Raw genomic sequence first — 25,608 nt, forward strand, 5'->3', positions numbered from 1 at the left:
TCTTTAACTATATAACAAAATGCATGTCTACATCATAGAAGTACGACACATATTTTTATACCTGGTTTATTTTGGTATTTCAGTTTTAAAACAGGAGTCAAATAAATATGTCGTAAGCTTAAGCAACCGAACAAATCAATCTAATTTTAGTTGTAGCTGTAACGCAACCTTCCTGGTTCTTAAATTACTTTATTGGCCCTTGAGTTACAGATTTATTATTTTGTTAAAACTGCGTCTAAATCTTGAGATCTAAGATGATTAATACTGATTTTTTTTTCTTGTGGGAAGAGTTTTCAAAACAACTTCATAATATCCTTCAATCATGGAATTCTTGACATGCTAACTTCAAGTAGCAATGTCAACAACTTTTGATATTTTATCAATGCAAGATGGCTTAATATCAAAATTAATGAATCAAATTTATAAGTTAAAAAAAAAGAGCACCAATTATTTGAAACAAGGTGTCAATATTCTATAAAAATATATTACAGGGTTCTCCATGGGCAGTATAACGTGGCGCCCTAGTTCCGCCACAGTTAAATATTAGTGCCACAATAAGATCATCGTTGATCAAAAAGACAAATGTATAATATATATATATATATATATATATATATATATATATATATATATATATATATATATATATATATATATATATATATATATATATATATATATATATATATATATATATATATATATATGTTTATTCATAAGTACATATGTTCATAAAAGGTTAGTGTGTGTCTAGGAGGTTTCTTCACAGTACACATATATGTTGGAGACGTTCTTATTTTTGTTTTACATTATGTTCAATTGATATCCATTGGATGCTTTTAATTATCATTAAATTTATTTTTTAATTTGCCGACTAAATAATATCAATTCTGTATTAAACTATGTAGTGATTCTGAAGAGCTATTTTTGTTTCTTGATTTATCTATCGGTTTCTTCACAAATTCGGTTGCGAAATGACCGCGAATATTGCACTTCGCGAAAGTCTTGGGCCACAGTTAAATTTGAAATGATTGAGAACCCTGGTATAAACTAAGAGTAAAGCAAAATGGAGAAATAATCTAAAATTAATAAAAATAGATAAATGTAAAAGATGCAGTGGAATTGATTTTTGACAGAAATGATATATAATGAAATTAAAATGAATGATTTTATGTACGATTTAGCAAGTACTGAATGTATTCAATCTCACATTTTTATCACCGATAGGCTTCCGTAAGAAATCTGCATCCGTAGAAGTATTTTATCACTGATTTTCAGCGTTTTGCAGCTGTAAATATTGTAGTTTTAAGCATACTAACACTTAATAGACTATAAATATTTAGAGGATATGAAAATATTCTTGCACTTAATCTTTCACTCAAAGCAAACACGAGAATAGAAGGGAAACGAGTGAACATTCCCTAATACAGTAATGTTTTACTACTGAAAAGAGTTAATAAAAAGGTGTAATTACGCCTTTCCAAAAGGCGTTATTACGCCTTTCTAAAAGGTGTTAATACACATTTCCAAGAGGCGTTATTACGCCTTTCCAAAAGGCGTAATACTGCCTTATTTGAAAGGCGTTATCACGCCTTTTCAAAACCCGTTATTACGCCTTTCAAAAAGGCGTTATTATATACGCCTTTTATTTTCAATACATGACCAACTTAGCCCATCCCTTGGGCTGAAATCTTACCCTCGGGACATGAATTTCACAATTAAATAATGGGCTAATTTATAAAATAAAAATATTTAAACAAATTGTTAGTAGATTTCCAGGAAAAAGGATTTTTAAATGTGTAATATATTTGCAATGTTAAATTTGATGCCAGACACCTCTACCAAGGGTCATGGATTTTACAAATTTAGTTGAAGGCTAATTGCATATAGAAAATACTTTTAAATATTTGCATAAATAAAGATAGCTTTAATTCCATCTTTCATATATTTATTAATATAAAATAACGCTTGTCCATTTCTGGATATATCGCTTTTTCAAGCAAGCTGGTAGTACGAGTACGAGTGGGGGAGTGAGGGCTTCCCCACCCCACTTTTTGGGAGAATAGTCTTGTTATAGTTTAAATATGAAAATTCATTTATTAGCTGCTTGGTCTTTTAACAATGTGTTGCAGTAAAGTCAAACTCTGACAAATTATTGCATTTAAAAAAAGTTTTACCAAAAAGTTGGAAAAAGATCCCCCTCGAGTTTAGGCAATTTAGTTGTATTGGGGGGTGGGGTTTATTTCTTGTTTTTTGCTTGCTTGTCAATTTTTTAGGAGGCTGCCCCCCCCCCTCCTTCAAAAGTCAAAGGCATAATAATGGCTCTTCAATCGGCATAATAATGCATTTTAGAAAGGCGTAATAACGGTTTTTGAAAAGGCGTAATAACGCCTTTTGGAAAGGCGTAATAACGCCTTTTGAAAAGGCATAATAACGTCTTTTGGAAAGGCGTAATAAAGCCTTTTGAAAAGGCGTTATAACACCTTTTAGAATTTTTTTTCTTCATAGATTGATCCTAATAGTCTTTCGTACGTTTGAAACTCGGAAATTTACAAACCTTGTTATTGTTTATCTGCAAAAAAAATATTTTTAGAAAGATGCCTGAATACGTAAGCCCAATAGTGCAAACTAAAACCAAACAAAAACGAAATTATGAAACAAAAACGAAAATATTAAATAAAAAAAGAAGTTATTAAATGAAAAACGAAATTATTAAATAAAACATCGAAACTAAATTAAGAAACGAAACTATTACATGTAAATAAAAAAAAAATAATTATGAAATGAAAATTGGAATTAATAATTAAAAAAAACACGAAATAATTAAATTAAAAAAAAATAATTAAATAAAAAACCAAAACTAAACTCAAAACTATTAAATGAAAGAAGAAATTATTAACGGGTGTGGGAAATATACGTACCATTTACATCAAGAAAGAAGATGATATAGCTAAAGTGCACGCCGATCGAGAGTTTTTTTTTTTTATTCTTTTATTTATTTATTTATTTATTTATTATTTTTTAGCAGTATCATGTGATAAATGACCAGCTACAGCCATAAAGCTGAAGTTTGCACAGTTGCAAAACTTTAAAAAGTAATCAAATAAACAATTGATCGAGCAGTACCGGAAAGAGTAATCTTTCATGTTTTGAAGAATCATTTATTTGTTCTTGTAGTATTCCGAAATTAGAAATCTGTCTTTAATCTTTAACTTTTTAAAAAAAGTTTATCATGTTTTTAAGTTATTTTGAATATCATATAATGATTACTAAATTGTTGCACTATGTATGCTGAACTGTTATTTGAGTGCTGTTTGTAGTGTTTGTTGAATGTTATATGTGAAAAAAGATGCTAGTTCAATTTTAATAAACAAATTCAAGTCCCCTGTCCCCCTGGAACCTGAGGGGTTGGGCTTAAACCATCAAAATAAAAACAATCTTTAGAAATCCTTTTCTTTACTCCTGGACATCAAGAAGTAAAATTATGCATGGTTGTAATAAGCCTTTAGCCCTCTACCAAAGTTGTGAAATTCATGGCCCTAGGTTCAGAGGTTCTAGTGCTAGGGTGGGGCTCTGTTGAATACACAGTTAAAATTCAATATTTCTTTTAAAAAATCCATTCTCCTGTGTTGTTGGGTATTCAGCAAAACAAACTAAATGCATAGTTTTGATAAGCAAGGATGCCTCTTTCAAAATTGAGAATTTCACGGCCCCTGGGTCAGGGGTTGGGGTGTTAGGGCAGGGCTTTAGTGATTATAAAGTGAAAATGCATTAATTCCTTGAAAATCTTCTCCTCTGCTCATGTGTATTAAGCAAACAATCTAAATGCATAGTTATGATTGGCAAGGGTTCCTCTTCCAATTTTGTGAATTTCATGGCCCCTGGGTGAGGAGTTCTGGTGTTAGGGCAGGACTCCAATGATTATATAGTGAAAATACATTAATGCTTTGAAAATCTTCTCCTCTATCCCTGAGTATTAAGCAAACACAGTAAAGATGAACTAATATAAATGTAAATGTATAATTGTAAATAGATGTGCATCTTCTCTGCTCCTGGGTATCTAGGATGCAAACAGAGAACAAAAATCTAATAAGTGAAGTGAATGAGAGTTACTCCCCTTTGCTTAATTGTATTCATCAAGAAATCCTTGTATATAATTCAATTATAAGGCTATTTGATTGACTGAAAATACAAGAAAGAATGTTTTATATATATAGAAACAAAAATGAATGATTGGTTTAAATGAGTAAAGCATGCTCAAAAACGGATTCATACCTGTAAAGCAAAATAAAAGATTGACATAAGGCCATCATTAAAAATATCTTTGTTTCCCCTAACCCGACCCTAAAATCTCAAGTTGGGTAGGTAGGTAGGTAAATTATTTTTTTTTCTGACAGCTGTTTTGAAAATACATTTTGAATAATTGAATAATATCTTTATAAATAAGAAAGAACAATCGAAACCGATTTTTAAACCGAAGATCATACAAACAAAACAACACAATTCACAAATATTATTCATTTGAATCTGTGTAATATCTCAGGTCAGCGTAAATTTATTGAAATCGAATATTTACAAAAAGACAAGATTCGCAAATACTCAACCATCAGGCATCCGAGTATATCTTTCAAACCTACTATCATCTTCGAGTACTTACACTGACAAAATGTCAAGGGCCTTGCGTGGCGCAGTGATTCTAGTGTATCGTTTTGGAGCCACGACGTGATTCAGGAGCTTATTCTAAGTCACAGGTCCCGACGTGAGACGTAGAGACTGGTCAGTCGAATGAGGACGTAAAAAAACCCAGGTCCAGTGTCGCAATATACATGTAGATGTTGTCACGAAAAAGATTCCCTTACTGATTCTTAATGATCAATGCCCATAAGTGCCGAGTAAAAGTCTAAATTAGGAGCCCTCAACCAGGCATGTATTCAAATGTTGTCGGTCCAACAATTTTTAAAGGTATTTTAAAGCAAAGAAACAACCTATTTTTAAGGGCCTAACTAAAGAAAAATACACCAGACGTCCCAGGAAGCCGTAGCATAAGCCAATTTTAAAGATAGATTTTAACACTATTTGAATAGAGTGTACATGTGTAAACAATATTTAATTCAATCAAACCATATCTAAAATGATTATAGTTTCATCTAATGTTATAGTCACGGAGTTTACCCCAGAAATAGACGGAATGAAGAAACGACATCTGAATTATATTTATCAAGAAGAAATAATTATACAAAGACACACTTGCAACTCCTATGGTCCTATATAGTAAAAATAGGATCATACATAAACTGTTTATTAGATCGAAACGAAAGAAATGCAGTGAAATTTATTGATATACATACACAAGGTGGGCCCCTCATCTGCTCATGAGGCAAGCTTTGCCATGCTTACTACGTACGTTAATTTGAGAAGACACATTTGTAAATACCATTTTAACACTCCTTTGTCATGGCATATTTAATTCACGAAACGTTTTTTATAAAGAGTGTAGGATTCTAATAAGTTAAAGATATGTAATAAGACTGATACGTCGCCGTTGTTTTATAACACGAAATAACCCTTTGTGGCCACAAGTTGTGGGCTCCAAATGAGAGTAAAACAAAAGTCGCTGTTCTGATAAAAAACGGATTTTTGATGAAATTGTATTTTATAAAGTTGATAAACAATAATAAAAAAAAACAAACAAAAGTCGCTGTTCTGATAAAAAAAGGATTTTTGATGAAATTGTATTTTATAAAGTTGATAAACACTAAAAAAAAAAATATTTAATGAATAATCCTATTTAAAAAAACTTTTTAGTCGGCACGATTTAAGTGGGTCGGTCGCGTTAGGGGAAACAAAGGTATTTTTTATTTTGGCCTAAAGATTATTTATGTAGCAAAATATCCAATAGTACAGAATAAGTGTGTACTGGTGTCCTATTTGATGATTGATCAGTTCTTGCTAGATAAAGTTATGCAGACCAAAGTGTAGTAGGTAAGAGACTGCATAAGGTTGTTTTATACTTTATTATCTTGACCAAGTGATGATAGAGAGGCGGAGTGCCTAGTGGACATGTTGTAGTTTGTGACAAGTGGCAAATAGCTACATTGTATAGCCAAGTGGCAAGTGCTGGTAATAGGTATAACCAATCTTTGTAAAGGCAAGAGGCAAGTGTTGGAACCAAGTGTTACCAAGTGGAAAGCAGCTGAGTTGTTTGTGCTAAGAGGCATCACCACTAGTAAATATTCAGGCATTAGAGATTTTCTTTGTGTACTTCATGGTAGCACCAGACAAGTGACAAAAATATTTCTGTATATGTTGAGTACCTTACACACTAGGCAAATATCCATTGTATTTGTATAGTTTGCATTCATTCTCATCCTTGTAAGACTTGGGCAAACCAAATATGATCCCAAGCAGATCGATCGGGTCTCGCACGTTACAATAAGCAAGGGTATTTTTACCAGATTTTGAAATTATTAGACAACATTCCGTAGTTTCATCTATCAGTTAATTTTGTTTTGTACTTTTAAGGATCCTTTACAGTGTTGTATTATACTCAGGTGACCGTTAAGGCCCTTGGGCTTCTTGTTTGGTTGTTGTGTTACAGTCGATCTTTCTCCCAGAAATGCAAGCCTGTCATTTATAATTCGAGGACCTTAAGTCTTCAACAATACCTTTAATTTCGATTTCATCGAATTGCTGCATAGAGTTTAAATAGGAAATATGTAATTATAAAAAATGTGGAGATATTGAACAGTATTGAAGCTCAAAAGTCCATTAAAACAGTACAGATTGGGAGCAGAACTAACACAGACCTAAACACAGAGGTGGGATCAGGTGCCATGGAGGAGTGGACATCCCCTGCCGACCGGTCACACCCGCCTTGTGCCCCTTGTCATGATCGGGAAATAACGGGAAAATCCGTCGGCAATTCAGTGTGTAAATAATGACCTAACAATTAGTATAAAACGTCAGTCAGCATATGACTTCATGATAGATTGTATTTGCTGACAAGGTCATTGTATCGACCATAGAACTTACGAAATGATGACTTTAAATGACACTGTTGATATTCTTGGTTCATCAACTTGTTTGTCAATAACTTACTTCGTTTTAAAAATTGTTCATACATAGCGCATGCGCTTGCGTATCGGATCAACTGAAAGATATAAACCCAATATGCAAGTGATAAGGGTATATTGCTGCATAAGTAAGGGAAGTTGAGGACTGAAAAGTTAAAGTCATCACGTTTTTCATAAAGCTTGGTTGTTAGATTACCATCAACTTACTTTTCTAGTAAAATATCCAAATATGAAACAGATGTGTCAGATTCTGTGGTATCTTTTATTTCAAGCTCACTGGGATATACTATGTCGACATATGAATGGAAATAACCATTGTTAATTGATAATACGTCATCGATATACAGGTAACTAAATGTTGAGTTGAAGACCTCAGCAAGAGATTTCTTTTTCTCATGTATAAGATTTTGAATAAATTCTGCTTCATATGAATACAAAAATAGGTCTGCAAACAACGGTGCGCAATTGGTACCCATGGGAATTCCAACAGATTGTTGGATTTCTCATGTATAAGATTTTGAATAAATTCTGCTTCATATGAATACAAAAATAGGTCTGCAAACAACGGTGCGCAATTGGTACCCATGGGAATTCCAACAGATTGTTGGAAGATTTGGTCTCCAAAAACCACATAGATATTGTCAATCAGAAACTCGATCATCATTTTAATATCAACTTCAGAGTACTTGTGTGTACAATCAAAATGTTTTTTAACAAAATAATTTTGTAAATGACCAATGACAAGGTAAGTAACGAGTTCCATTTTTATTGAAAAAGCAGCTGTCTATGATGTCAAAAAGCCTGGACTAGAATTTATCGTGGGGAATGGTTGTATACATGGTTGAAAAGTTGTAAGTTTTCATGTTATTGATTTTGGTAAAAATTTTCAGATTTCAAATTTTCCAAAAGTTCCTTGGAACTTTTTAAGTATCCACAACTAATGTACACCACTTCTCGAATATATTGTTGCACAGTACTCCTGAAGTTTCTCCTTCACTGCTGTTAAAAATTTAGTGAGGAGTAAAAAAAGAGGCTTGGTAGAACATTTACTGGCACCCGCTTTGTGTCTTTGTTTGTAAAGATGTTTATGAAGTTTCGGAATCCAATATAAATATGGTAATTCAAATTCATTATGGTTGTTGGGAATATTAAAATATTCAAAACTGACATGATTTTAAAGAATTTCCTCCTTAGAAAGGAACCTATTGATACAAGTTGGATTCCCAATTGTAGAATTAAATCCCAGTTCTTCTAAAATACAATTAAAATAATGAGCCTTACAAAGACAATGTTGTTATCTGCTTCGTCAGTTGGGACCAGTACATACTGATCTTGTAGTCTACCTAATTCTTTTTTCACTTTTAAATTATTGAACAGATAAGGATAGATGATTTTCATATTGTCTCTCAGTCGCTTAATGCGAGATGTTTAACATACATCTGATGCATTTAATCCATTCTGACAATGTGTCAAGGTCTTCTTTTTCATGGCTGGTCCATCGCCTGGCATAATCTTCCACATACATGTAATTTATAATATTTATAAAATTATGATTCCAGTTGAAAGATCGGGGCTCCCTAAATTTTGGCCCTTTTAAAGTAAATGATTTAAGGTCCTCATTAATAACTTTATTTACCTCACCAGTAATGACGCGTCCAGCAGGACTATAGTTGTAGGGTGAAGAAGAATATGAACAGGATGGAGGATTATGTTTCAGATGCTCAATATTCAGGCTCTATAAAATTTTCTTGTACATGTAATTAAAAAGTTTGGAAGCAATAGTCGATGTATGTTTATAGAAAATACAGTGCGTAGTCTTCAATTGAAAGTATGGTGGAATATACATGTACTTTTTAACTCTATTAGTTGAAAAGGCTAAAAAGTTTTTTCTTTTGACATAGAAAATTTCTGTCTGATAGTTCAAATTCCATTGGATCTTAGTTTCTTCATCAGATCTCGGAACACTGTACAGTCTGTGTTAATAGCGATTCTCTGTAACCACTTAAACTTCTTTGCCACGCATGGTCACCGATTTTGATGAAACTTTGCCCATTATTACAACTTCACACCAGAAACATATATCACATAAAATTTTGTTGCTATGTGTCTTGGTTGCCATGGTAACAGCCAGAAAAGTTGGAAAAAATGAGATTTTCAGCTACTTTGAATCTTTATTAAGCCTTAATAAAGACTAAGAAAAACAAACAAACCATTCTCACAAAAACTTGACACCTTGTTGCAACTTATGCTATAAAGAAACTATTTAGAATTTATCTCTAAGTAAGTGGTAACCATGGGTACAACTGGAATATATTTTAGATGCTGAAAAATGCTGTAAAACGTGCAATATTCACTATTGATAGATGTTACATGATCAAACTCAATCAACAACCTAAGAAAAACAGTAAAAATATTTGACCTGAAGTAATTGGGTATTGGCAATATTATTCTAAAAATAACTTTAACACAGTGTAGCCATGCAAAATCTGTTGCTAAGTTTGGGTTAATGCTACTATCTTGAGGGAAAACAATAAAATTCGTGACGGGCACATATAAATCCTTAGGACCTTGCAACACCCACAACATAAGAAAAATTGGGATTAATTGTTGCAGTGTAACCTTGGAAACAATGTACCAGTTGTTTTAAGTGATATTTTTATGCTGCCTTAGGAATTTACTTACCTTTTAATCAAGAAACATATTATGTGACTCACCTTGAATATTACTTATCTGGTAGAACTAAAGTTGAATATCATATATTGATAAAGTTTGTTGAAAAATACAACACTGTTGCTATGGTTACCTAGAAGTGAAAATGTTCGATTTTGTTAATGTTATATCAATATTAAACCCTATGTGCCAGCTTTTTGCATCCAGTTAGAGATTGGGTGATAGTCAAAATTGAAAGTCAGGTTAGTTGTTCATAAACATCAATCATAAAAGTTTTGGGAATCTATATACAAGGGTACATATCCAAGGAAACAGAATATTTTTTCAGATTTTTATGCATATTTTTTCGGCTTATTTCCATAGCAACGCCCTATTTAAAGAATTGAATTTGAATTTTTTGAAATGTGAAAATTAGGGTCACACCAACGCCTTTAAAAATTGATCATCAGTTATATAGAAATATGCTTTTTAAGAAGAAAGGATGAGATTAAAACACTAAGAGGGTAAATTAAACATCCCTTCGTGGTATTACAACCATGGCAACCATTGCCAACCGATAAGAAATATCACATTTCGTCCTTGGTATATGTTACAAGGATCTCTTGTATATTATTTGCTTGCATTTCAACCTATAATTGTTTTTATTCTTAAGTGTGTGACTTTATAAAATTAAATGAACAAATTTATTACTTTTGAATACTTTGTTTCCATAGTAACGTATGTAATAGTTAATTTACCAAATATGTTTATCATGCATTTAAGACAACAGGCCTTCAACTTTTAGAAACAGGCATTGCCACTGGTTTGCTTTGCTGCAAACGTTAACTGTGGGACTCTGAACATGTTGAAAATGCCATTTTTCAAACTTTCGGACATGTTGCTATGGTAACCATGCCACATAGCAACCAATTTTTGCCAGTTTGGAGTTTACGGTATGAAAGACTTTTATCATAGAGAGTTTGGAGAAATTCTGAGACTATGCGTGCCACAGCTCCTATATAAAATTTCAAGTCATTACAGAGAATGGCTCTTAACAACTAAAGGACTAATCAAATACTGAAATGTTTTTGCCCAAGTAAGATATGTATTTTTGCTGAATGTTTGACTAAACCCTTTTCGGAATGTTCCCAAATTCCAGTACGCTGTTACAATAGTAATGTTTGAGGAGGTGAATTATCCATATCCTGAAAATATTCCCTCCAGAAAAGCCTATGTCTGGAAAAGGCAATAAACCTACTCTTAGCATACTTGTTCTATTTTGAAGTAACATTGACGAGTTTTATATATACAAAGTACAAAATGCAAGTCATCTGCTCACAAAAGAAGATGGAATATAAACAGTTACCTTTTCTTCAACAAATCTTAATTTTAATGTTGAGCTGATCAATTATTTCCAATTACTCATAATATTTATGCAATCGCACAAGCAAGAGCAACAAGTGTTCCACAGGGAGCCTTTGCAGATATTGAATGACTTTTGAAACCATTTGACAGGTTTGGGATCATATTCGTGAACAGTGTAAATAGTGTATGATTAGCCACGCAAAGTATTTAGACTTAAATATATATTCACAACCTTTCCTATGGTTGCATACAAAACACAAAAGAACATAGGTTATGGAATCATATGAGATCAAAATCAAAATCAAATGAAATCAGATTGATCGAAGTGTATTACCAAATTGGCAAGTGCTATTAATTCCACTGAAACGCTCTTAATTAGTTGTGATACGTAAGCAATTGATCAAAGGCTTCATTAAGAGTGTTGGGTTCTAATATGTTTAAGACTCTCTTGTTGTTAGGATGCAATCTTTTACATTTCAACGCAATTATTATTCCGATTAGACGCAATGTTTTGCGTTAAAACGCAATAAAAATGTTTCTTTCTCTAAACTGGCCTCAACGGGCTTCCGTAATATATCGCCATCGATACATAAATGTTGGTTTATGAACGCCCCACTCTATTTGACTCACTTCTTTTCCACTCATATATCAGAGATAAATATACCTATAGCTATTTTACCCCTTGTTGATGGATATATCTGGAGTTTGATTTAAGGTTTGACTGTTTCATCACTGCTTGATAAATACTAAAAATAGCACCCACTGATCAGAGTTTATAAGATTTTCTGCAAAGAATAAAACATGGCTTTTCGACAAAATTCTTCGATTTCAATAGCAATATATTCTGTAATTTTAAACATTAATTTTAAACATTTCCCCTCCAATGATATTGCATCATTCCGAAATATCGATATGGGTCCTTTTCTATACTACATCAAATAGTAAGCTTACCTGCGTGGTGGTAATCGTGTTGGTTCAGATCATTTGGAGTTTTGAGCCTGAAGTCAAAAATGTAATTTACTACAAATTTTCTGAAATACCGGATATATCCGTAAATTGAAATATCCAGCTGCAAAGTACCGCATAAAATCATCAAATTTTTGCGACTCTTTAAATACAGGTGACTCTCGATGGCTCGAACTCCGATCTCTCGAAGTGAACCTCCGGTCCCGTTTTTTTCCTCTATATAACTAAGCAAATTTACTTCCGATCTCTCGAACTTCCGATCTCTCGAAGTTCTCTATCTCTCGAACCAAGACCTGGGTCCCGTTACACACATTTCATTGTTTTTTACTCTCTATCTCTCGAAGTTCTGATTGCACCTGTGTACACGCCAATCAAGCGTAAAATTAATGCAGCTTGGACCTACCTGGATAACAGTGAACGCCTGGGGCTGGCATGGAGGTGTTAATTGTGTGTTTACATAGATGACACTTTACCTGTAAGGATCTGAGTGTTGATATAATTAATTCTTTATTGGTTATAATTGCTAAATTATAAACGAATTGTTTCGCAACATATTTTGACTTGACAGCGAGAAGATCAGTTTTAGAAAATAATTTAAGAGAGGTCAATAATTTTCCATAGATTATGAAGCTTTATTAGAATCTAAATAATCCCAGTATGACAAACATTGCACAAGAATTGATTACCGATTTAATACGAGAATTCTAGTGAAGGACCCGATCAAGCCCGGGGCCTTGGGGTAGCCACACCGACGATTGCTATTCAGGTTTCATGTAATCATGAAATGAGAACAAATAAATAGTGATACTTAAAGAGATCGTTTTATTTATTCAAAATACGATCATTGCTGTTGAAATCAAGTGAATTACCTGTAAAATACGAATGAAAACGTGCTATGATATTATCAATATATACTTCCGGTATTATAATAGTATCTAGAACAATGATGATCGGAACTGAAAATTCCGGATTTTATTCACTTTCTATCTCTCGAACCCTTCGATCTCTCGAACTTTTCTTGCGGTCCCTTGAACTTCGAGAGATCGAGAGTCACCTGTATTTGGTATCTAAAATCGATACTTTTCAATAATTCTGATTATTGGTGTACATAATCTACACTTATAAAAAGCTACACGAGGATGAAATCTTAAGAGAGCTGAAAGTCTCGTGTAACTACGCGAAAATAAATTTCTCGCGAATAAATATACAGGTGACTCTCGGTCTCTCGAAGTTCAAGGGACCGCAAGAAAAGTTCGAGAGATCGAGGGGTTCGAGAGATAGAAAGTGAATAAAATCCGGAATTTTCAGATCCGATCTTCATTGTTCTACTATTATAAATACCGGAAGTATATGTTGATAATGTCATTGCACGTTTTCATTGGTATTTTACAGGTAATTCACTTGATTTCAACAACGATCGTATTTTGAATAATAAATAAAACGATCTCTTTAAGATTCAATATTTATTTGTTCTCTTTTCATGATAACATGAAACCTGAATAGCAATCGTCGGTGTGACCCCCGGGCTTGATCGGGTCCTTCACCAGATTTCTCGTATTAAAACGGTATTCAATTCTTGAGCTAGGATTTCTTGTGCACTGCTTGTCTTACTGGGATTATTTAGACTCTAATAAAACTTCATAATCTTTGGAAAATTATTGACACGTCTCTTAAATTATTTTCTAAAAATTGTCGTCTCCTTTCAAGTCAAAATAAGTTGTGAAGCAATTCGTTTATAAATTACCAATTATAACCAATAATTATATCAACAATCGGATGCTCATAGGTATAGTGTCATCAATGTAAACACCCAATTAACACCTCCATGCCAAACCCAGGCGTTCACTGTTATCCAGGTAAGTCCAAGCTGCATTAATTTTACGCTTGATTGGCGTGTACACACGCGCAATCAAAACCTCGAGAGATAGAGAGTAAAAAAAATAATGAAATGCGTATAATGGGACCCAGGTCTTGGTTCGAGAGATAGAGAACTTCGAGAGATCGGAAGTTCGAGAGATCAGAAGTAAATTTGCTTAGTTATATAGAGGAAAAAAGCGGGACCGGAGATTCACTTCGAGAGATCGAGAACTTCGAGAGATCGGAGTTCGGGCCATCTCGAGTCACCTGTAATTCATTTTCATAAGACCTGATTATATCCGATATTGCAGTGAATTTTGGATTCCATCAAAGCATTAGATCATTCTCCATGAAATTATTACATTTATAGACTTTCATTTCATTTCAAAATGTTTCCCTAGATTTTACCTACCGTGCACAACAAATTGGGGTATTGTTTAACTTTCTGTATTGAATTTACCTCATTACAGATCTTTATTGCATTATTGATTTTCTGTTGTATGAAAATAATTGTGACAATGACCTTAATTATGCTTAAAGACGAACAGACTATGTAATTAAAAGAAAAAAGGAAATTATAATTTTAGGAAATAGATCAAAAACTTTAATACATCCTCAACTTAATTTAATTTTATTGACTATAATTTGTTTTTGGATTGTTTTTGCTTTTGGTTTGCTCGTGCATAAGAATTTAATTGTGAATTATACATGTACCAAGCAGGTACTTTGTTACCCTCTTAAAAGTCAATATTTGGAACGGTACCAATTCGCAGATAGACAGCGGGAGTCAGTTTTAAAATCGTGGTACCCGGATGAAGACACAGCACTTATCTTTATACACAAACATATACACAGGAAGTCCATGAGTACTAATAGTAGTAATATCTACTGGGATTGTATACTTACGTTTAAACGGATAAAATGCCAATTGTAAACTAGCTATTAGTTGAGCGAGACAAAAAAAATCAATTAATAGATGACAATTTATTATTTATATAATAAATTCTACAAAGAAACAAAACTATTCTTTTTGTAAAACTGTATACCTTGCATCATTCTATTAAGGGCGTTGTGAACACGCACAGTCTATGTTGATTTAAAATTAATGACATAAGGTTCTCATTCCCGTCCACCCCTCCGAGGATGTTTCGACCCTTTTTATAGATCATCATCAAAATAGAATTAATGAGCATTGATAACGACCAAATTTAGTTTTTCTCCTTGTTCATATGAAAAGCGGCAAAAAAACCAAGTTCAGTAAGGTGAAGCAGGTTTAAATCAGACATCTTACTTTCATCATCAGGAATCAGAAGTTCTACCTTCATCTGTTCTTCTATTGTAGGGTTATCTAAAATATTTTCACATCTGCTAAATAAATGTTTTGTCAGTAATACTAATAACCGTATATGTAGAATCAAACGTATCGCATTTTAAGGTTTTTGATATTACGTCAGATGACGTTACTAAAATATTTTTACGTATCACGAAGTTTACCGCTAAAATTCGGATTAAATGTGTGTTGAAAAGTTAATTCGTAATAAACGGACTCTGAAATCGATGTGTATAACCTTTTTAATATTTAGTCGCCTGTGTGGCGCAGTGGTTAGAACATCTGCTGTAGAGTCGCGGAGTAAGGAGTTGATCCTTACGTCGCGGGTTCGAATCTACTGCGGGAGGTGGAGACCGGCCCTTCGGATGAGATCGTATAAACCGAGGTCCCGTGTCGCAGTAGGCGTTGGCACGAAAAACATCCCTCATTGCTCAACGGCCCTGAGTGCCGAGTATAGGTATAAATTTGCAGCCCTCCGCCGGCAAGTGGTGGCGTCTCCATATGAGTGAAAAATTCTCGAAAGGGACGTTAAACAACAAACAAACAAAAAACTTAATATTTGTCAATGAACAATTAACAAAAGAAATGAACATTAATTGATTCAAATGAAGTTTATCAAATTAATTTGTATATTATAAAGTGTTATATTTTATGTTTTGTATAGGTACAACGTTATTAAGTAATTTTTAGGGGTTAAAACCCGCTAACTTAGATATTGATAATGACGTTATGATCAATTTTTGTTTATAAAAGACGACTGTTTTGTGTAGAAGGCAGTCGACAGTAGGGAGCGACTCGATATACTTCAGATGTAAGACAATGGTATGTACTAACAGTACCAAGTCTAAGAGTGAAAGAGTCATTACTACCAAGTGATTAGGAATTAATGTCCTGGATTGAATGTTGGTTCTTCACCTTTTAATTACCAAATAACGTTGTACCAACCAAATAACGTTGTACCAACCAAATAACAATTTACCATTCTGTTTATAATTGGACCATTTGATCGTCTCAATTAATGTCATAAACATTACACTGTGTTATTCATAATAATTCTAATGCAGATATTATTCAAAGAAAACCGAAAAAAATGGTAATTTCGTCATTTATTTAGAAGACTAAAAATTGGTTTTTATTCATTGCATAAATTGTATTCAACAGCGAATATTTAGTAATTACCCCGTAGTCTCGGTTTTCGTTACAATATGAATTAAGAAAAGAGATAGAGATCCGTTTGGAGAGGACAAAAAAGTGAAGTGTAAAATTAAACCTTCTGTGACGAACGTACGTGTCATTTGATTCAAAGGTAGGGCAACAGAAACTGTGAAGTAAAATCGTAAATACAGATAACAAGTGTCTGAGTGAACAACATTTCAACACGTGATAATTCTTTCGAATTATCAAGTGCTCAAATGTCAGTTATAATCTCGCACTTATCAAGAAATTAAACACTTGTTCTTCAAGGAAATGTTATCCTTGATATCATTTTGTAGTTGAAATCATTATGTCTATCAACAAATTACCGACATTTTTGGACTAAGAAATGTATATTGCATAAGCAAAAACCATATTTTGAAGTCAAGAAAATATGAAAACATTTCCCTTACTGGGTAAAAATATCAACGACAAACTGCTTTACAAGATTTAATTGGAACAATCATTGAATTGTATAGTTTAAGTAACACTTGAACTGAAAGATTGTTATTTCCAGGTTGATTTCAGTGCATAATATGCCTTTTTAGCACGTCAGAAGCAAACTTTAGTTTTCCATTTGATGTAAACACAAGTCCTAAATATTTATGTTGGTCTGTTATAGGTATAATGTTATGCTTAAAATAAAATCCATACATATCATTCACTGATGCTTTTCTAGAGAAAATCATTGCATTGGTTTTTCCCATAATAACTTGTAACTGCCAATCTGTACAATATTTTTCCAAAACATTCAGACAATGTTGAAGCCCAGATGGAGATTCAGAAATTAATAAAAATTTAAAAAAAAAAAAAAGAAGTCATCAACCTATATATTAAACAGTGTAGGACTTAAATTGTCACCTTGTTTTACCCCTCGATTTGCTCTGAATGGTTCACTCATCATGTTGTTATTTTTACAAGAATACAATGAATTAAAGAGTACATATCACATAGAAATTTATGAAAGTTTCCACCAATACCTTTCTTATAGATTTTATACATTAATGCAGATCTCCATACAGTATCAAATGCTTTTAAAAAGTCAACATAACATACATACAGGTTTTCTTTCTTTTTACACAAATACTTATTAACTAAAGTTTTGAGTATAAAAATGTTATCAGTGGTTCTATGATTTTTCCTGAATCCAGATTGATATTGACTTAATAAATTATTATATTCTAGGTAGTTATTTAAACGTTGTTGTAATATACTTGTGAAAAGTTTCCCCATTCAACTAGTGACACTTAATCATCTGTAGTTATCTGTGTCATTAGGGTCTCCACTTTTGTACAGGGATGTGATCATTGATAAGTTCCATGATTCCAGCAGATTGTCATTATTCAGTATAACATTAAATACTTTTGTTAAAACTGGTAATAGAACATCACTACTTGTTTTGATAAATTCATTTAGAATCAAATCATTACCTGCACATTTTTTATTTTTTAGTTTGGCGATACCACCTCTGATTTCATTAATAGTAAAAGGATAGTCTAAAGGGTTATTCTGTTGTAAGGATTGATTATCTATTTTTTTGATCAAATCTCTCCTTTGAGGGATTATGCATATTTAGTAAGGATTTGTAATGATCAACAAATTCTGATGTGCTAATTGTTGTAGCATCTACACTTTTAGATTTAGATTTTTTAAGTCTGTTCCAAAATTGTTTGAAATTATTAGGATTTAAAGAATTAATTTCGTTAGTTAATGAGTTATAAAATTGTGTTCGAAGGGTTTTTCTCAATCTATTGTATGTTCTCTTTGCTGTGACATAAGCCTGTTTTAATGCACAATTATTTGGATTTTTTGTAATTTTTTGTCCTAACTTTCGTACTTCTTTGCGTAATAGTAAGCAATCTTTATTTACCCATTTGGACTTTTTCGAAAGATAATGGACTTATTTGCTTCAGTAATATATATATTTGTTTGCCTATTCACAAGAATGTTGGTGTCTACATTTGTTGAGTCAACTAACTCATTTAGGTTGGAAATTTGTTTTTCTGCCTCATTATCTAGGAGTGCATTTAAATAGTAGGCTTTTGATTCATTATTCCATAAGTATTTTCCTGGGCTTGGAGTGATTTTATATTTTCCTCTGTATAAAGAGTTGTAATTAATCGCAATAGAAGTACTGATAAGGGAGTGATCTGATAGTACATTAAATTGCCTGATATTATGAAAAAGTTGCCCTGATACCAACTTGTAGTCAACAGTGCTTGAACCATTTGAATTAAAAAATGTAAAATAACCTAACGAGTCTCCAAGAAACCTTCCATTTAACAAAGACAGTCTAAAGGTTTTACAGATATCTATAAGTAAATGACCATGTAAATTAGATTTGGAGTCTAGTTGACACCTATGTTCAGCTACATCTGATACATATATTTCTGGTAGTGGACACTCTTGAGAAGTGTCTGTTATTGTATCATGATCAATGGAATCATGAAGCCCCCCTGTTCTAGAACTGAAGTCACCACAAATAAGAATTTAACCTTTTTCTCTGAATTTTGAGATATCATTTTCTAGAGTGAAAAAGATAGATTCAGAAGTATGTTTGTTCACATATGGTTTTACATAACAAAAACATATATAACCAGGGGTGTTTTTGTTTGAGTATGAAAGTAAGCTTGTTTCGAACCACACACCATAGTCATTTTCATGATTTTTTAAAAAGAATTTCTGTAAAGTAGGTTTAATGAAGATCAAAATTCCTTCAGAGGGCCTTTCCCCCCCCCCCCCCCTTTTTTTTTTTTTTTTTTTTTTTTTTTTTTTTGGTTTTTTAGACTTGAAAAAATATGGTGATGAATAACCTGAAAGGTTTTTTGGAGAGTCTTTTAACAAGGTTTCTACTAAACATACTACTTCATTCTTACTACTTAGACTACTAAAATAATCATTATCTAACTTATGGTCACTCAGACCATGTACATTCCAAAATGCAATATTGAAAAACATCATAGAATTTAACCTTTACACAGTGTGCATAGCAAATATTTAAGGAATAACTGTCTAATTTTTTTGATTCATGATGTGATCAATCGAGTGGCTTGCGTGATAATTTGCATAAACGCCGAAGGCGTTTATGCATAAAATTATCACGCAAGCCAATCGATTGATCATCGTCATGAATCCAAAAAATCTGACAGTTATTCCTTATATTTACATGCTCCTGATTCTGCAAATTCCCATGCTAATAACCCCGCTTCGGTCTCTATTTTTCCCGCCGCGCACGTGATTTTTTTTTAACCGCGCCTATCGATGAACCTATAGATTTATGTAGAAATAAAGTATTTTTACAATTTGTAATTTTATCTCGAACAAAGACATTGGAAATGTAAATATTATGTGATATAGCATTACAATGTTTGTAAACAAAGTGATATTTAGGTACTAAGTATTAAGAATTCTCATTTTCACAACCATATTACACGATTACATTACACAATGTCTAGCAGCTCTTCTAATACATCAATAACTACACCAATAATTATAAATGTTTTAAATGTTTACGCACTTTAAAAAAAAATTTCAAAGACCGTTAAAATTGAAAGAGAATCAACGCATTTTGATAAATTTTTTCAAAAGGCGCTAAATTTGGGACAAAATCGACGCACTTTGAAAATTTCACTCTGCCTCTTCTCCCACCTACAGCCTTGGAGGACGGACGTTTTTTCAAGTTTGTTATTTATTTTATCAAGTATTTGGTGAGTAAAATTATTTCATCATGTCTTCAATGTGCAAAACTTCGGTTGTCATTCTTGGTCATTCAATTGTGCGTCGTTTTCACGAATTCTTGAAACATGGTGATGACATTAGATATTCTGCAAATCTTGGTCTGGGAAAAACGCATTCCGTTTTGTACAGGGGTGTGGGTGGAAGGAAGGTTCGTAATATAATATCTAAGGATATGGAGAGTGTATTTGTTTTAGGTCCCGAGGTAGTTGTTTTAATGATCGGGGAGAACGACATCGTTCCCAGTACAGATCCTACATTGTTGGCCGCAGATTTGGTTCATTTGTATACTTTTATATATTTTTTATCGATTTACAGTCTTAAACATGGTTGTTGTGATCAAATCTAAAAAACAAAAATTATTAATCGAAGAATTGGCTAATAATTCTAATAGAAAAATAGGAACTTTGCCTCGCTCGATTTTTTTTTTCGTTATTAAAGGCTCCTCAAAGATACATATAAGACTTTATATGAAATCGCCCGGTTCTGCCTAAAACATCACCGACCAGTGTAAAATTTGATTCATTCAACTTTTATTACAGTGTGCTCTACCGAGTAGAACTTTATTATAATAGATAGATACATGTAAATCCAGGTAAATATCGGCATCCGTTTGATGTTAAGGTATGTCACTCGTGAAATTTGTTATATCAAGGATTTTTTGAGAAGTATATTTTGGATAAGTACTCATATAGTATGACTCAAAATCGCAGAGAAAATGGGGGGTCAGTGTGCATCTAACTGAGCTACGGTACAATTAAGTTGACCTTTTTGCACTTAAATTGTAACTCTTTGGTTAATCACTTTAACCGTTATCATATTTTATCACATGTAACCATGGCAATAAACAAAATCTTATTTTACGTAAAATAGTTTGAATAATATTTATCATTGAACAAATCATGCAAATTAATGCGCGTAAATTATTGTGTGACCTTTTTGCACTAAAAAAGTCTCCTATTTGGGGTATTAAAAATCTAAATAGGCAATAGAATATTTTCTTGTATCAAACTTTTTACGACTTAAGTGCTGATCGGTCAAAAGTATCGAGTAGTTTAAATTAATGAAAGAAAAAGTTGGGGTCAGTGATGTAAATTTTGAAATATTGGTCAAAATATGCGATTTTCAGGCAAAAAACTGTGTAAATTTTATCTCGACTTCCTTAATATATCTTCATTTCTTGGCAAAACTTGTTGAGAGAAGGTGTACATTTTGTTATAAAAATATAAACTGAGACCTATATTTAATATCCCAGGCATATCATAACGGAAAATATTCTTTAAGTAAAAGTATGTGAGGCTTAAGTTCCAAGATATTAAATTCAATAAATGTGTAGATTTGCAGAATTTTCTGCTAAATATCCTTCCACCACAAGAAATAGTCCCTTATAAATCTTGCTTCTTTATGAATTTTTGAACAGTTTTTTAATTGAATGTTGAACACTTTACATTGTTTAATTCAAATATGTTATAAAGATTGAATTGTAATAAATAGTTTTTAAGTAAGAGGTTCTGACTGAAATTTTCTAAAAGGCTGACGAGTGACATACCTTAAGTGCTTACCGTGATCATTTAAAATCGCGGAAAGAAAATATCGAAAAAAGGAGAAAACAGGTAATTAATAGTAAAATTCAATCGGGAAAAAGAAGTATGGGGTAGTCGCAGAAAAGCAGACAGGTTGCGAAAATAAATTCTCGGAAAAGCAGATCTGCCAGGCACGCGTAGAAAGCATTTTCATTTCTTTAGGGCCCGGGGGAGGGGGGGGGGGAGGGATCCGAAAAGAAATGTTTTGGCAAGCAAACAAAAGAGGCTAAAGACATTATTGTTGATGGACGATATTATATAAGCATTATATTTTTACTTTAGGCCATTCCAAGTTTTTTTTTTATGTTTAGCGTCCGCGTGCGCCTTGGTTTTTGACACCCCATATCACAAAAAAAACAAAGTCATTAGTCCTCAAATTGAATATTCTGGTCAAAGGCATTAAATTCTTTCAATTTCACAAAATATTTGTCTACAATATGTCATATTAGGAATATTGTAAGCATTGAATACCTTGATTTTGTTGAAGAATGTGTTTTTCTACAAGAAAAAAAAAGTGTACATTGAGTGACTTCATTTTTATGAATATAAAGTCTGTGTTTTATTTTTTTTATTTTTATTTTTTTTTTTTTTTTTTTTTTTTTTTTTTTTTTTTGTTGTTTTTTTTTTTTTTTTTTTTTTTTTTTTTTTGTTTTGTGTGTTTTTTGCGGTAGGTAGGTTTTTGAAAGATTGGTGGACGCTAAACAGAGAAGAAACTTAGAATGGCCTTATACTACAAATGTTGGTACACTGTACATTTTAGTCACACGACTGCGTGCTCCTTTCTGGATCCTACAGGTCAATAGCATTAGAAATACAGAGAAAATAAATACAAGAGAATGGATATGCGATATTCTCTTCGGAAATTAAATGATGCCAGATCTAGTGACGTTTATTAATTTTGTTAAATTCGATTTCTTTCGGCCGGTCTCCTTCTTCATATATACATATACAATGTACGTACTTGGAATATGTAAATAATTTCTATGTTTACCAGATATGTGTGACATATATATTTATGTAGGAGAGATTATTTAATCATAGTCCAGTGCACAGCCTGTGTCAACGCAACTAGCATATTTCAGCAAGTCACGTGTTTAAAACGTAATAAAAATTAATATAAATTAAAGCAAATTCATAAAAACTCTGAGGAGAGAGTATTAACTTTAAAATATTATATTATTTTTACCCCCCCCCCAAACTTACTAGGAAATTATTTTTATAAGATTTGAATGATTAAATATCGATTATTAAATGCGATTGTGGATACATCGCAGACTTTTAGCACAAGATATTGAATCCAAATATTTCATTTTTTACACAGAGTTCTTCCGTAAAAATACTCAATATATTTTAATAAATTTATAAGGTTTTACTTGTAAAAATACCGAGTACATCTATAACGTTTCATGAATTATTGCACCTGGGTGTAAAACTTCGCTTGTCTACGGAATTTTTGAGCCACCATCAATTTAAAATCTCCGTAATTAAACGATTAACGATTCGAGGGAATTTCGACATTTGAATAGTTACATAAATAATCGCATAATTTCCACCATAAAGTGCAATTAATCTAAAATAATTACAGTTTGAATTTGATGACGATCCATTTTTTGACCAAAAAAAATAAATGAATAAAACATATTTCTTTAACAAAACTTAGCTACCTCAAATGTTTTATCATGACACATTTAATAAATTTTTTATCATTTAGATTTGTGACTTTGTAAGACTTAGTAATTAAATTATCATACTACAGTGTATCTAAAAAGGAAACAATTTCTTGTCAAAAACGTTTCGCATTTTGAAACAATCCTTTCAGGTTTTGCGTTTACCCTATCGTGAAGATAGTTTATCAGGTCTATCGTGTTTTGCGTTTATCCTATCGTGCGTGTATCCGGTCGTATCGTGCTTGTATCCTATCATATCGTGCGTGTATCCTACCGTATCGTGTATTCTGTAAAGAATAACGATGCAGGTACTGTAATGTATATGCTTAGCTTTAAAAATAACATTGTATTTCATTAATTTGAACACAAAATATCTAACTATATCCATTGTCCTTTTTGATTTGGGGGTTTGCTTGTTAATAACACAAACCAGTGCAATGTTATCAATGTGAAACAAAACTTTCTTGTTTTGAAGGTGATTTACCCAGATTTCTATAGATAATACAACAGGTACTAATTCTAAAAAAAAGTTATATCTCTCATTATATCTTGGTCTTTTCATTGCTCAGGCAATGCTAAAAATATCCAATTACCTTTAAAGTATGCACCACATCCCAAACTATTAGCACCTGCACTCTCAGTAAAAAAATCTAAGACATTGGAATTTGTCGACTCTGACTCAGGAAAATATGACAATATACCATTAAATTTTTGTAAGAACTCCAACAACATCTCCAAGTCGCTTTACATGCCTGTTGAAATTCTAATAAAGTAATGAGGTTTGGATGAACCACTCATTGCATTATAAATTCTCCTATTAAATGCTTGCTTGACCTAATTGCCTTACAAAAAAAATACAGCATCACTACTAAAGACTCTAAATCTCGAAGGGTAACCTTCTTTTCTGTAACATGTCCTTAACCAAATCTGTCAACATGATAACTTTAGGTTGTGGTACCATTTCAATAGTGCCAATTTCTAATCCTAAATATGTTATTTTCGTAGTAGGGCTGCAATTTTATCCTCAGCTAAGGGAACACCAATATGAGTCGTAAGACTTAAAATTTTCCACAAGCCAAATACACTCTGACTTTTCCCCTTTTTCAGAAAAAAATGAAGTCATCTAAGTAGTGATCTAAAGTATCTAAACGAGTCTGAAATTTTGGTAACCAATGATGGAATGTTGCAAATGTATCCCATATCTTACAGCTCATTGCACAGCCCATTGGTAAACATTTTTTAATATAATAAAACCCATCTGCCGAGAACCCAAACAATTCAAAATTACCAAGATATATTAGTATTAATCTAAAAACATTCCTAACATCAACTTTCGCTAAAAGAGCCACTTTCCCTAACAAAGAAAACCTTAAATTGCATGTCTACCACCTTGTCAAATGACGAATAATTTACTGTACATGGTTCTGGATACATGAGATCATTTATACTATTTATGACATCAAAATAAAGCTCTCCTATTCGCCTTATTTTATTTAGATAGTGTGAGTGTTGTTTTCACTTATATCAATGCTATTGGCGTTAAGCGACAAACTTTGCACAGGTCTTGTCTCGGACACCTAGATGTATATGTATTTTGCACATTGCTTACCAAGTTTTGAAGGTCAGTGCTCTAGCCTGATTGCAGTGACATTTCTCTACACACGCCCCACATATGTCTTACCAATGCGCTCTGCACAGGTATGTGGCTAGGGACACAATGTTGCTCACACTGCATAAGAAAATAAATGACACCATCGAAAAGAGCGTAAAATTTTAATTCAAATGAATGTTTCAGGTACCAAAATGCACCAAAAATGACCAGATATGACCATTTTAAGAATACCATCCCGTCAGTCTTAGGTACGATTCATTCCGCATATCAAAGAGACCACTATGACGTCACGATAAAAAATATTCACTGTTCTAACAAAACTTCAACCAAACGCTAAAAGTCATTTATGTATCGATTTTCAACCGGTTTTGAGAGTTGGGCTCGGTTTAATACTTTTTTCCGCATCCAATGAATTTATTTTCAATATTCCGACACCTCAGATGACAACATAATAACACTCTCCTATTCACCTTATTTTATTTAGATAATTTGAGTGTTGTGCTCACTTATCTCAATCCTATCGGCGTTAAGCGACAAACTGTGCACAGATCTGGTCTCGGACACCTAGATGTACATG

Source organism: Saccostrea echinata, unplaced genomic scaffold, assembly GCF_033153115.1.
Source record: "Saccostrea echinata isolate AGI-Se365-2 ecotype Australia unplaced genomic scaffold, CSIRO_AGI_Sech_v1 ptg000064l, whole genome shotgun sequence".
Classification (NCBI taxonomy): domain Eukaryota; kingdom Metazoa; phylum Mollusca; class Bivalvia; order Ostreida; family Ostreidae; genus Saccostrea; species Saccostrea echinata.